Below are 15,570 nucleotides of genomic sequence, written 5' to 3'. Positions count from 1 at the left end.
GAAGACTAGAGGCCAAATCATTTATAGCAAGGAGAAAAAGTGTTGTGCTCAGAACACATCCCTGGGGGACACCTTCAGCTTGGATAAAGTCCGGAGAGAGCACATTATTAACCCGAACATGGAAATGTCTGTCGATTAAAAAGTTCTTAAGGAAGGATGGTAGATTGCCTCGAAGGCCTAAGGAGTGGGCTTGGGCCAAAATATTATACCTCCAAGTTGTGTCATATGCCTTCTCAAGGTCGAAAAATATGGCAATAAGCGAGTGGTTATTCGCAAAGGCATTACAAACATACGTATCCAAGAGTAGTAAGGGGTCTATGGTAGAACGGCCCTTACGAAAGTCATATTGATGAGTGGAGAGACTGTTGTGTCTCTAAATACCACACTAAACGTCTATTTACCAGGCGTTCCATCACTTTGCAAACTGCACTGGTAAGAGCAATGGGATGATAGTGGGAGGCTTCATGTCCCATAGTACCTGGTTTGCAGAAAGAGAGAACAATGGCAGATTTCCACAGCTGTGGAAGAACTCCCTGTGACCAAATAAGACTGAAAAGGCGTAATAGGACTGCAAGGGCTGACTGATGTAAATGTTGTACCATACGAATATGAATGTCATCGGGCCCAGCTGCCGATGATCAGCAAGCTGAGAGTGTTGCCTCCAGTTCCTGAAGTCTAAAAGGCACATTATACTGCTCTTCTCTGAGAGAAGAAAAGTCCAAGGGTGCTAACTCTCTGGCAGACTTTGAGGAAAGAAACGAGGAGCCCCTGAGAAATACGGACCAGATGATTGCCAATTTCATTGGCAACATCTAGTGGGTTTGCTATATCAACACTGGCAACCCATAGAACAGGAGCCGGGTCAGGAGAATATTTACCACTCAGTTTTCGTATCATAGGGGTTCTTAAATGGAGATATCGAGGGTTGAAGGTAGACACACTGGTTGGATGGTAACGATATATTGTCAGACTGTGATGATGGGAGATGGAGCCCAGCCTCTGCCTTGTCCTAGCCTATGTCAAACGCCGACTGAGGCCGAGGTAGCTCGCCTCACACTCAAGCTGCATCCCGTGACGTCATACAGTCACAGGCCTAAGGGGTCTTCTATATAAACACATGGATGATACTATAATGCTCAGCTAATCTATACAACACATGTAAGGGGATTCAGAAACTATGCTGACAGCTCGGTCATGTTACGTATGTCGTCTCGACATACACTACTATCCTATAGGCTGAACAGGCAGGTGGTTCTGGGCTGATTCTATACAATAACTAATTCATATATAACTTAGAACTAATGGATGGTATCATAATGGATTTTAACAAAATGAGCTTTACATAATGGGTGTAACGTAATCACTTTTAACGTAATGATTTTTTAACGTAATGCATTACAAACTATAAGAACAAATCATTGTACAATATGGATGGAATTGATCGATCGATCTGTATTCATGCACTCTACGGATTCTGAGGAAGAATAAATATATATATATACAAGGTGAAATTAACAGCAAAGGTATCTGGTGCACTCAGATCATTACTGTCAAATTCTCAGAATACGGAGGGAACGTGAATACGAAAAAAAAAAATTCTGAAAAACTAATCAGTTAATAACAGACAGTTGACAATTTACTTCATCTCGGACATCTACTTATACAGACTATGTACATTTAAACCCAATTCTGCGAGGGTGAGGTTTACATATGCAGAATGGTTATCATCTCTGGGAGGATCGAATTCCTCTGCAATGGCTAACACATGCCTTGACTGAGGGAGATATGAATGAGTATCTACAAAAGATACTTGTGGGTTTCTCATTACTTGTCGAGTACGCAAGGAGTAACGACATTCAGGTTGATTATCTGACTGAGTATCTGAGGTAGAGGGTACAGAGTCAAGAGGATTTTCAGCATCTGTCACATTAGTCTGGGTAGCAATATCATCAACATCGCATACTAATTTCATATGATCTAAATGCGATTCTTTGTACTTACCAGTACTAATTTCTCTAACCTTATACTTATTGCCAGAGATATGTTCTACAACTCGATAAGGTCCGACAAACTTTTGATCGAGCTTAGGCATTGCGGATGTTTTGTTGAAATTTGTCAGCATTACTCTCGAACCTACTTTAACTTTTGATGGCTTAGCATGGCTATTAGTTACTCTAGTAAATTCTGCTGTTGATTTATGAAGCGTTTCACGGATTCTTCTAAAAACACTTTGAGCCATGCTGGTACGAGTTGCTACGAAATCATAAGGGTTGTAATTAGGTTTCAGAGTGGAATATAACAACTCATAGGGTAAACGCTTGTCTACACCATACAATGCATAATGTGGAGTATCACCTATGGAAGCATTGTAAGCAGAATTTATGGCACATTGAACATCTGGTATGACTTCATCCCAAGTTTCACTATTGGGGTTGATAGCGGCTCTCAGGACATCAAGTACTTTCTTATTGGTTCGTTCGGCTAACCCACTGCTGGCAGGATGATGAGGAACAATGGTGGATTTAGAGATCTTGTATAAAGTACACAAATTTTCAAGAATCTCATTACAGAATTCACCTCCATTATCTGTTACTAAGGACTTAGGGGCGGTATGCCTGCAGATAATGTGTTCTTTAAACTCTTTAGCTACTGTCTCTGCAGTCTTATCTGCAATAGGAACTAACTCACAATATCTGGTGAAATGGTCTACCATAACACACAGATGTTTGTTGCCTTGGAGGGAACATTTAAAATTGGTTAACAAGTCAAGGGCAACTCTTTCCCACGGTTCGCAAGTGGTTGGGTACACTTGGATTGGATTAGGACCATTGACATTTCCTTTATGTTGCATACAAACACTACATTTCTTAACATACTCGGAAACGTCAGTTGCCATACATGGCCAAAAGTATTTCATTCTGGCTTGTTTCACAGAACGATCCATACCAGGGTGTGCAACACCTGGTGCATCGTGAACTAGCTGTAGAGCTACGTTCACTAGTGACTGTGGAATTACTAACTGGTACACTCTTCTACTTGGAGTACCCAACTCGACTGTTCGATACAGTAATTCCTGGCTCAATACAAAGTCACTAATGGGTGCTGGTGGCTTCACAGTCAGAATAAGATCTTCCTGGAGCAGGAATCGAATCACACCAGACCACATGGGATCTGTTCTTTGGGCATTTTTGACATCCTCGACAGTAAATGGAGGATCTGCAGTAACTACACTAACGTGTCGTGATAAAGCATCTGCAACTACATTTGACTTGCCAGGTAAATGTTCAAAAGTGGGATTGAACTCTTGGATAGTCAAGGTCCATCTGGCTAACCTTCCAGTAGGCTGTTTGTTCTGGAATAAAGGTATCAGTGGTGCATGGTCTGTCAAGACATGAACAGGGTACTGGTAAATAATGTCTTGGAAGTGCTTTAAAGACCATACTATTGCTAAAGCTTCTTGCTCCGTTACTGTATAATTATGTTCAGCCTTCGTAAGGACTCGGCTAGCAAATGCAACTGCGTTGTACTTGCCATCAGTCTTTGAGCTAGTACGGCACCTATGCCAATTGAACTAGCATCAGTTAGATAGAAAGGCTTAGAAAAGTCTGGGAATTTCAAAATTGGAGCAGATGTTAGCTTTTCTTTTAGAGTTTGGAATGCTCTTTCTTGACGGAAGGTCCAAACGAAAGGAGCATCTTTCTTAAGTAATTCAGTTAGTGGAGTTGCTATTGAAGAAAAATTTGCAATGAAAGATCTGTAGAAACCTGCTAGACCCACAAAGGATCTTACAGCATCAGCAGTTTTGGGAGTTGGAAAATTTAGTACTGCCATTACTTTACTTTGATCAGTCGTAACCCCTCTAGGAGTGACTACGTGACCCAGAAACTTAATTTCTGATCTGAAAAATAGACATTTGGACAGTTTGATTTTTAAATTGGCTTCTTCAAGCTTACCAAGTACTATATCAAGTCTTTTCAGGTGTGTATCCACATCTTCAGACATGGCGATTATGTCATCTAAGTACACCATAAGTGCTTTACCTATAAGACCTCTAAAGATATTGGTCGTAAGTCTAGAGAACGTGATAGGAGAAGATCGTAATCCAAAAGCCATTCGTAGGAAGTGATAATGACCTGTGGGAGTAGAGAATGCAGTTAACTCTTGGCTGTCCTCGTGAAGAGGGACTTGCCAAAACCCTTGTAACAAGTCCAGGGTCGAGAAGACTTTGTTATCTCCACTACTGCATAAAAGATCACCTAGTACAGGAAGTGGGAAGCGATCGGGAATGGTTTTCGCATTTAACTTCCTAAAATCAATCACAGGGCGCCAAGTGCCGTCCTTCTTAGGCACTAGGATCAAGGGCGCATTCCAAGGTGAATTGCTATGTGCAATAACTCCATCATTGAGCATCTGATTGATCAGTTCTTCTGCGACAGCAACTTGGGAATGAGGCATTCTGTATGCAGGTATATAGATGGGTCTAGTACCAGGTTCAAGTGGAATACGATGGGACAATAAGTTCGTTATACCCATCTTCTCACCTGGTAAGGCAATGGCGTTACGACGTTTGTTCAACAGAGTCAACAAACGCTTGACTTCATCTGGGAAGTCAGTGGGAGCTAAGCCTTTCTCCTCAACTGGTGGAATGGATTGATCCAGTGGAGTGGATGAGGTCTCCACTGTTGAAATAGCACCGACCCACTGGTCAGGTGGCATGTCATCCTGTACTTGAACAGGGTAAGGATAGTGAACTAGGTCAACGAGATTGGTATTTGCTCTGAGACAAACACTGTGACCCGAAGTGTTAGCAAGGAATAAATGGATCTTACTGTCTCTTACAACGTGTAAGGAAGGTTCAACAAATAAACCCTTGACCTTGCAGGAATCACTGTCAACTAGGACGTTATCACCATCTGGAACATTAGGAACAACAACACTCTAGTGAGAGCACTAGCCGCAACAGAGACGTCTTTCTGCAGATGGCATGTGACATCAACAAGAGATGGCATTACCAGTTTCAAGTAATCGTTTTCTGACAAGGCATCCCCTGTGGAGAAACTACTACTCGAACTAGCAGTCATTGCAGGGATAGGCTGTGCACTCAAGGCAGTCTGAGTGTCCCCGGACACTTGAGGCAACAGAACACTATCTTGCATGTCTGAAGGTGTAGGTGGAACACAGATGGGAGTGACAGAGTTACCAGTGCCTGACCGCTTGGGTACGCTACTGGAGAATGCATTGGCTTGTAAGGACTTAATTCGTACATCATACTCTGCAGCAGTGTGGCAGATTTCTGATCCAAGCTGGTAACCCCAAAATGGAATGATCAAGTCGTCAATTTGGGCATGCCATCGGTACGGGTCGAGCACAATGCGTAAGTCTCGCATGGAAGCAAATCCCAGTAGAAGGTCACCAGGGAAAGTAATCTGGTCGACAACAAGAAAAGCAGCAGTAAAGTCTCTGCCTTGGATAGTAAAGGTGAGCGAAGTCTGGCCTCGGACTCGCAGAAGGGAACCAGCTACTCCACTAAGGGAGGTTACAGTAGTTGGTTCAACGAGGAGGACACGGCGTAACTGCTTCTCTTTAAACAAGCTAGACCTGATGATATTAACTTGCGCACCAGAGTCCATGAACACATGAACGGGCGCATTATGGACAGAAGCTTGTACTAAAGGACCAATCGTTTCATTAGGAGTTATGTGCAAACAGAAAGGTGGGTTGTCATCGGAGAAGGCATTTTCTACTTCATCCCCAAATTCCTCTACGTCAGAGACGTGTGAAGCAGCATCAACAGCAGGGTTGTCATTCTCAAGGCTGGCTAAGGCTTCATAGGAATTTTGAACTGGGATGGTGTACTTGTTATCACCTACTACTGTCACGACTGGACGAGTAGACTTGGGCGCTCGGATTCCCCCGAATTGGAAGAATGAGCCTGGTTCTGGTTAGTTTGAGAACCAAGACGTCTGTTTCCTCTCCTGGCTCTGCGGTTGGAACGGCCACGGAAAGATCTAGAGTACTGCAGGTTGTAGAGAGCATTGCACTCAGATGTGTCATGTCCATGAATTCTATGATAAGTACAGTAGGGAAGATCTGACTGGTACTCATCATCAGTACGACGCTTCTTAGGGTGACTATCATGACAATTAATAGCAATATGGCCACGGTAACCACAATTGTAGCAAGTTCTTTGACTGTGGGTACTGTACATACTACGGGTGCTACGGGAATGATGGCTCTTAACACTAGCTTTGGATGATGGATGCGAGTGATTAAGGTTGGGAGTTTTGGTAGTAGCACAAACTAGAGGGAGTACAGAGTGGACAAAGTGGTTGGTGTAGACTTACGATAAGGGAAGGTTCCCTCGGGACACAAATTTCGTACATGGATGAGAACGGCGAGCGGTCCCATAGTAGCTTCTAGCGAACTTGAATTGTACACATACATAGATGTCGGTGGCATTAGTTGTTTAATAACTCCAAATGCGGCTAATTTGACAAACCCATCAAGGGCTGGTTTATCATTGTCTTTAAGGTACTTGGAATTTTGACCTGCTTTAACGAATGAGGACATTAGGTTATTAAGACAAAGGGCAAACTCATCTAATGACTCTTCTGGCCTCGGAGCTGTGCAAACTAATTCTTTGAGAACGACAAACGGATCGGTTTCTCGCACCAGTTCGAGATAGTTGCGAATTAACTGTTCATAATCTTGCCACCTGGTTAGATCTTGAAAGTCCTTCATACGAATTAAATTAAACACATGTGAGGCGGCTGGAGAACGGGCTAGACTCTCCTTTCCGATACTGATTAAACAACTCTCAGATGGAAGACCATCAACTGAAGCATCAGCTCTGGCTTGAACAGCGGAAAACCAACCTTCTAGGTTGTCTGGATTACCATTGAACAATGGCATAGCATCATACGGATCACGACTGAAATTGCGCAGGCTAGAAGTCTGAGTATGTCTATTGTTTGATAAGGAGTTACTCGAATTTTGGGCTGACGCATTAATGGTTGTACTAGCAGCATGTGCTGAGGCATCGCTTGAGAAAACTTGAGACATGTTTGCAAAATGTAAAACAAGAATTTAGAGAAACAGAAGAAAACGTAACTGAGGACCACACAACACAGTGAACTTAAATGGGGAAAAAAAAAAAGCTTAACAATTCTGCATAAGTAACTAAAAATTGACAGGTCACACAGTAAGCAAAGAAACTCACAGTCACAGAGAAAATGCTTATCTGAACAAACAACACTTTGAAAATCAAGAGAACTTGTACTTTACTCAAATCTAATTTGCTCAACTTTTACTTTAAATAGAATGAATGGCACAGTGAGTTGTCTTTACTTTCAATGTAATGGGGAAATACATAATAAAATGATAAAATGGACTCAATAAAGCTTGTGCAAAATAAAACAAACTGGGACACAATTCACTGAAATAAAATAAAATGGCACAGAAAGAAAAAAAATATTATGCACAGAACAGAGCATATGAAACTGCACTGAAATAAACTGTAGCAATACTGCAAATAACAATTGTTAATCAAAAAGTACTGCACAACACTGCATAAAATCTCTGCAAGAAAAATTTTAAAGACAACACAATGTTTGCACAAGAATTATTGCAAAATGAGTCAATGTGCAATAATAAAAATTATTACACACACAAGAAAAGAAATATATCAAGGAATGAACTGAGGGAACACTTTAACTCTTAACTGCACTCAAGCAACACTTAACAAGCAAAAGAACAATTTACTCTAAAAGAAGAACTTAAAAATTGTACTAAGAGTGAATTTGTTCAATGAAACATGAAAAATAATAGGTGCTAAAACACAGAACAACTGCACTCATAGAGGAAGCAGAGGTGATGGTGGAGACATAATTTCGCCAGTAAGTGCATTTAGTGTCATGGATGACACGGCAAGCAATCGCATGCTTCTGCTTAAAATCAAGAAGTCTCTCCGTGGTTCTATTGTACCGGTACCTGCCCCACGCAGCACGTTTCAAACATACTGCACGAGCACAAGCAGGAGACCACCAAGGCATGCATTTCTGAGAATGCCTGCCCGAAGTTTGGGGTATAGAATGAGAAGCTGCGGTTAAAACGGAGGACAAGAAGAGGTGTAAAAGCTCATCAATGGAGGACGAAGAAGGAACCTCACTAAAAACAGTTACATAGTTGTGAGTAGAGGTTCCAATATGCCTGATCAAATTGCCAGCGTGGGTTACGAAGAGGTGGTGAATATGAAGGGGAAGTAAGAATGACTGGCAAATGATCGCTGTCATGTAAATCCGGGAGAACAGACTAGGTGAAGTCTAATGCGGCGGAGGAAGAGCAGACTGAGAGATTGATGCAAGAGAGAGTATGAGTCTGAGGATCAAAATGGGTGCGAGTACCTGTATTTAAAACATGGAGGGGGTGGGTAGCAAGAAAAGCCTCTAACTGAATGCCACAGGAATCACAGTGAGACCCCCCCAGAGGAAATGATGGGCATTAAAAATCGCCAAGTAACAGAAGTGGTGGCGGTAATGACGAAACAAGAAAGGCAATATCTGGGATAGATAATGCCTGAGAAGGAGAGAGATACAAAGAACAGATTGTATACCGCCTATGCAAGTGGATACGGGCTGCTGTGTAATGCAGCGAAGTACAAACAAATAGCTGATGGTACGGAATATCAGTGCGTAGAAGAAGGGCACTTTCATTAAAGGTCCCATCAGGAAAAGGATCTGAAGAATACAATAAATTATAGCCTGATATAGGATAGATAACAGCAGAGTGTAATTCTGGTTCCTGTAAGCAAACACCAACAGGGGAAAACTGAGAGAGCAACATCTGAAGCTCACCCCAATTACCCGAGGCCACGAATATTCCACTGTAAATAGGCCATGATTGGCAATGATAAAGATACCTGAAATCCACAGGTAAGGGTACCTACGGACTAGAGGGGTTAGAAAAGTCCACATGCGGTGGCAAAGGAAAACGTTCAAGTAGTGAAGGAACGGTGTGTTGTGAAGAAAGGAGTTGCGCAGATGAAGAAGAGGAAAGAGAAGGAACAGAGGGTGGATCAGTGTCCATTGATGGTTTGGTCTCTGCAATATATTCAGAGATTGCTTCAAGTGTTTCAGAGTTCAGAGACGTCGTATGGGAGACAATATTGGAGATGGAAGGAGGAGGAGTTTGAGTAAAGATCGCTCCGGAGCTGTAATGGACTGTACCTAGGTGGGGGGGGGGGTGAAAGGGTGGAGGGAACTGGAGAAGTGTGGGAGGGGACAGAAGAGGCAGAAACCTGGGAGGTGGCAGAAGAGGAAGAAACTTGGGAGGGGACAGGGGAGGAAGGCACAGTACGAGGAGGAGGATGAACCTCCACACTTGCAACAGAGCCAGTGAAAGGGAAAGACTCAGGTACAGAGACCGGGAAGGTAAAATGTGGAGGTGGATGAAGGGAAGGAGGGGTTAAAGGAGATTTTTTGGGCCTCTGAGAAGTAGAGGGACGATTGGGAGGTGTCATACGAGGTCTTGTCGATACCAGGGTTTGTGAGGGAGGACACGAAGAAGTGAGGACAGACTGAGGAGTTGAAGTAGTGACGTCTGAGCCCAGGACAGCAAAAGAATTAGATACAGGAGTGACTATGGGACTGGCAACCGCAGAGGAGGCTGCAGAAGATGTGACCCTCAGAAGTGGGGGGACGCTTTGAAACATGAGAATAAGAAACACGGGGCAGTCTCCCTTGGAGGGGGAGATGAGAAACCGCCATAGCATAAGGAGACCTTCTGCCTCTTTGAGGCAATGAATTTCCTGCTCAATTAAGTAGACTTGGCAATGGCAAGAGTACAAAGGGTGAGCCTCATGACAATTAAGGCAAGAGGGAGTTCGACTGCAAGACGTATTAGAATGGTCATTGGCACCACAGACTGGGCATTCGGCTATAGATCTGCAATATTTTGCTAAGTGGCCAAATCGCCGGCAATTCCTACACTGTTGCGGTGTAGGGATCACCTTCCAAACTTGTAACCGATGTCCTGCTACATAAACAGAGGATGGGAGTTCACGGCTGTCAAAAGTTAAACGAGCCACAATGCAAGGGCATCGTCTTCGCCCGCAGGCAGGAAGAACATAAGTGTCTACCTTGAGAATTGGGAGATCTTGGAGTTCCAGCTGTTTGAGAATGTCAGTGCCACATGTCTGGAAATTCTGTTGGACTATGGTATGGGGCAGAATAACAGTACCACTACAAGAATTGAGGGAATGATGTTTTTCGATAGTGATAGGAATAGTATCGATATGTGAGAGAAAGATCATGAGCTTGGGTAGAATTCTGGACTGTGATGATGCGCGTACCACTCTTAAGAGCATGAAAGAAAATATCTCTACCAACGTGGAGTAGGAGCGCTTTGCCAATACTGTGGTCAGAAAGATAGACAGTAGAAGTCAGTCTTAATGTAAAGAATTGTCCATTGTGTGGTCTGAAACTGAGTGTGGAGAGGGAGTGCATGACGTGTCGGTCTTTTCCAAGTAGAAAGGGAAGGTAACGAAGTAACATCATTAGGAGATTATCATTGACGTTTAGAAGTGGGACTAGAGTCGGTCCGACGTGGGACGGGCCGGCGATATGAAAATCGCCGCACCGTAGAGGGAGAAGCCGGAAGCATAGTCAAAGGAGAGCAGAGGTCAGACAAATCGAAGGAGTCAGTGGAAGCCCCAGTACCTGAAGCGGGTGAGGAAACAGCACCAGCAAGAGGTACAGGGGCCTTAGGAATGTCCGAAGAGTGGCCAAAAGACGAGGCGAGGTCAGAACGGGGTGCAGTAACAATAAGGGGCCCGGGGGTAATGGGGCCATGGATCAGGTACTCCATGGTTAGGTTACTTCTTTCTTTTTGTTTTTAAGAAAAAAAAAATAAAAATAAAAAAAAGAATAAAAAAAGGGGAGACCGGGGAGGGATAGTTCCTAGGAGGAATGAAAGGGCCAGAAATCTCCCTCTGCGTCCAAGAGGACCTCAGCACCACAAGTAGCGCAGATGCAGCATGGAACCCGTGCCATACCCTACCCATCATGCCAGTAAACCAGGAATCCGGGATAGCAACCTCACATCTGCCGAGCTACCTCGGTGGACAAAAGAGAGGGCGGCCGGATATCCGCCACAAAGCATACCTCCTTCGGCCACCACCCCCGGAATCCGAAAGGTGGCTTCCAGAGATACACCCGTCGCCCGAAAGACACCCAAAGCCACCCTCCGGGATACCAGAGAGGGAGCGGGACATCCCCAGACAATCCAGATTTCACGGCAAACTACATCACCGCCAAGAACCTCAACGGAATGGGATGGACCCCGGTACCCTTTCCCCTACCTAGTAACTAGCATGCCTGTGGGAAAAAATCCCAAAGGCCAAAAAGGAGGGGCAAAAGGGAGGGGTGGGGAGGAGGAGGAGGAAAGGAAAAAGGGGAGGATGGGAGAGGGAAGGGGGGATTGGGGGTAATTAGGTTCGGTCTGAGGAAGGAGACCGACAGGTCTAATTCCTCAGACCAAGAGCCTCTTCACCAAGCCAAGGAGCCCCCCTTGAAGAGGAGAACTTTGGGTAGCTTTAAATATAAGTTGAACAGGTACATGAGTGGGTGTGGGTGGGTATGAATTAGACTTACCTACCATGGGCCAGTAGGCCTGCTGCAGTGTTCCTTCATTCTTGTGTTCGCATTATTTTCTGCACAAGTGTTCACACCACATACTGATCTCAAACATGATAGCATCACTGCCTCTAGACTCTTCACTGTAACGTTTAAAGAACATGCCTCACACCCATACCACTACACTTTGGCACATTCTCCTTTTTGCTTCCACTGATTCACTCCTTTCTTTCCACAGATGCCTCAATATTTAATACTTTTTTTTCTGCTATTCTATAATTCACTTCATCTTTCATAAACATATTTGCCAACACAACCACTCCCAAATATCTAAATATAATCACTTTCTCCATGTTCCATCCCTCCAATCTGAGAACACTGTCCAATTAATGTGCAGAGCATTAAGATGCTATGTAACAAGTTAGTCAGAAAACTGCTAGGGGATTAAAGTACCAGCAAATTTCTAATAACTGACTCAATACCATCAAAAACAATATTAAAACTTTTTCTGGTCGATGTTCACACTGGAGTGTATTATTACGTAAATTCCTCAGCATAAATTGTATTGTGCAATGAATACATTTAAATTTAGTGATTGTGAGAAAAGACCTTGCATATATAACTTAACCTAATATTACCCAGTCTAACCTAACTGACAATTTTATTTCTGGTCAAGGTTAGGTTAGGGTTGGTTTGGTTATGTTATTAAATTTACTTTTTAAAATAAAGTTTCTTCCCTATTTCTCTATAACTGCTTCCACTGCAAAATCAATTAAAAAAAAGCAATTTACATAACAAATATTCTTTTTGGCTATTATTACCTAAATAAACAATTTTCATAAATAATTTTTCCTGTGGAAAAAAGTAAACCAGTGACCAATTTTTGAATGTATAATGTTACTTAATGTAGGTACTGCAAATATAATGCTTCTCAATGCAAACAGCATATTAGGATTTAAACATAAATGAAAATGATCTACCTATCACTGCATAATGAAGCACAGAATAATGAACATAACACCTATGCACATCCCAAGTGAAAGATCAACTTGAAAATTTCAGTAGCATAATGAGACATTGTAGAAGTAGCTTACGACACAGCTTAACCTAACCTAAAGGTATCCATCCCTAAAGCACAGCTAAATCTAGACACATTACGTATATACCCTCGCCACAATGAATTTAGCACTGACATTCAAACACAAGTATCGAGACCCAATGCCCTTTACAACACAGCCATGGCAATAGCACCAGCTGTTGTTGCCAAAATAGTCACTATTTCATGCCATAGTGGATAACTCATTCAGCTCACTACTGAGGGGATGTAGTTAAGCTCCAAAAAGGTGGCCCCTCAAGGGAGGTTCCTTGATGCTGGTGAGGGGCTCTTGATCTAGGGAACTGGATCTGTGCTCCAGCTCCCTGAATTGAGCCTGAATACCTTCCCCCCCCCACATGAGTTGTATAATCCTAAAGGGTTTAGCGCTCCCACATGATTATAATAATAATAATAATCCAAAAAGGTGGGGTGAATGGGCAAGTCTTCTAACACCTAAAACCTTGTTACCCAGCAGTAAATGTATACCTGCAAGTTAATAGGCTTTTGTGGGTTGCATTCTTGTTGATGACCTATAATAGAACCCAATGGAAATATGCCCCATTCATTGGTTTATCCTGGATTACTAACCCTTCTTTTCCTAGTATATTTTTATTTTATTATTTATTGAAGTTTAGAGAAACCTGAAAGTTAAAACGTATGCCACGTTTTACATTTAAAAACTATTGAATAAGTAGTCTAATGTATCTAATGTACCTAGTGAGTGATGCCAAAGCAAAATGCGATTTCTTGCATAGTTAATACGTATTCATGTGACTTGCATTTAACCATTTTTTTTCCTTTTGACATTAATGTAATTCTTTTTTGTGTATTTGAGTTATTCAGCTTATTTGCATTTGATTACTCACATTTCATTTTTATTAATAACAATCATAAATATTAATTGTATCTAATAGACTGCAAGGACCGAAATGTAAATAAGTCCGACCACTTTTTTTTTTTTGAAGGGAAGGGGGTTATCCTAGGTAATTTACATTTGTTAGTATGGAATACAACTGCAAATCATCCAAAACTGTACCTAAATAAACTAAAATTAATTAAATTTTACACATGAAAAATTTCTAGATTCAGCCATGATCTCAAGAAATGCAGTCATGATACACCAAATGATATTAGAGGATATTTATATCAACAGATATATTGCCTTTGCAATACCTGTAACAGCTAGAATTGAAATCATTTTAATTTTAGAACACTAAACAGACCACAATAAATAAATAAATTCTGTGTGTATATATATATATAATATATATATATATATATATATATATATATATATATATATATATATATATATATATATATATATATATATATATATATATATATATATATATATATATATATATATATATATATATATATATATTATATATAATATATATATATAATATATATATCAAAGCCAACAAAGTTCCCTCAGTGTTGTGCCTGACCTTCACAGAAATAAATCCATAACCTTTGCGTTTTCCACTTTCCTTATGACATTTGTAGTGGAATAAGAACAATATTTCTTGCTCTGGAAGTGTTGGGAGGACAACCACTGGCAGACTCTTCCAAAAATCTTCCAGTAAACGAGTAAAAGTCTCTCAAATGCTCTCTAACGCCAAGAAGGAAAGACAAAAAATATATAACTATAAAGAAACACGTATATTAGAGTTTGAGAGTGGCGTACCTGGGATAGGCTAGGCCTGCATGTGGAAAATAAGGTAATAATGTGGGTAGGACAGGTGGTATATGTGTTGTGTAGAGCACTGCTGCTGCTGCTGACCCCCACCGCTCTACACAACTCCACCACACTGTTTATTATTATTATATTTTATAAATACTAGCCTGATATTACAACAACCAGTGGCATATAATATACTCTTGTGATTATTACAACATCTTATCTTAGTAAACCTGCAAACAGAATAGCAAACTATGATTTGAGAGGATAATAGAGGGATACATGACCATGCTTCTCCATAGCAGTTGCTGTGTTTTATTTTTTTTAGTAATATATACCGTAATTACAGCTGTTTATAAAGATTTTTTTAATATCTATAGTGTTGAATTACTTTCATATTAATTGCGACTAAGCTGAAAAAGCATTTTCTCATACATTTTATACACATGTGCAGTTTGGCACATGTGTATGGTTTTTACAAGGTTAAATATGTTTACCTAACACATCTATCATTCAGGAAGGTTATTCTTACAATACTTGTATTGCCCGCCAGTTAACAATGGTATACTTCACGTTACCAATGGAAATAAGTCACATTGTTTGACTTCATTGTATTACCGGACTTTCAGTTCTATAGATTTTACCATACAAAAACCACTGTAAAAAAATTAAATTACCCATGAGTCCTTAATAAAAACTTATTTTCTTATTTACAAGGTGCCATGTAACTCAGCGGTCAGAGCGTTCGGCTCACACACTGAAGGTCGAAAGTTAGATACCCGGGCGCAAGGCAACTAGTGGGAGAGCTGCTGATAGCCATGCTTACCAGCAGTGATGATACCTGTATCTTCACCAGCAGTGATGATACCTGTATCTTCACAAGCAGTGATGATACCTGTCTCTTCACAGCAGTGATGATACCTGTATCTTCACCAGCAGTGATGATACCTGTATCTTCACCAGCTGTGATGATACCTGTATCTTCACCAGCAGTGATGATACCTGTATCTTCACCAGCAGTGATGATACCTGTATCTTCACCAGCAGTGATGATACCTGTATCTTCACCAGCAGTGATGATACCTGTATCTTCACCAGCAGTGATGATACCTGTATCTTCACCAGCAGTGATGATACCTGTATCTTCACCAGCAGTG

General features: G+C 41.5%; 1 protein-coding gene across 1 annotated transcript in view; it reads right to left on the bottom strand.

Moving 5' to 3' along the window:
* LOC128703022 (uncharacterized) overlaps positions 1-14,536 on the bottom strand; it is a gene marked incomplete in the record, with an annotated part of 52,694 nt that extends 38,158 nt beyond the window's left edge. The window contains 1 exon segment of the mRNA XM_070091910.1: positions 14,420-14,536.
* Positions 14,537-15,570: the final 1,034 nt, after the last annotated feature.

The sequence above is a fragment of the Cherax quadricarinatus genome, chromosome 37 (genome assembly GCF_038502225.1).
Source record: "Cherax quadricarinatus isolate ZL_2023a chromosome 37, ASM3850222v1, whole genome shotgun sequence".
NCBI lineage: Eukaryota > Metazoa > Arthropoda > Malacostraca > Decapoda > Parastacidae > Cherax > Cherax quadricarinatus.
Note: the sequence above shows the minus strand (reverse complement) of the source record. Positions and strands in the feature narration are given on the sequence as shown.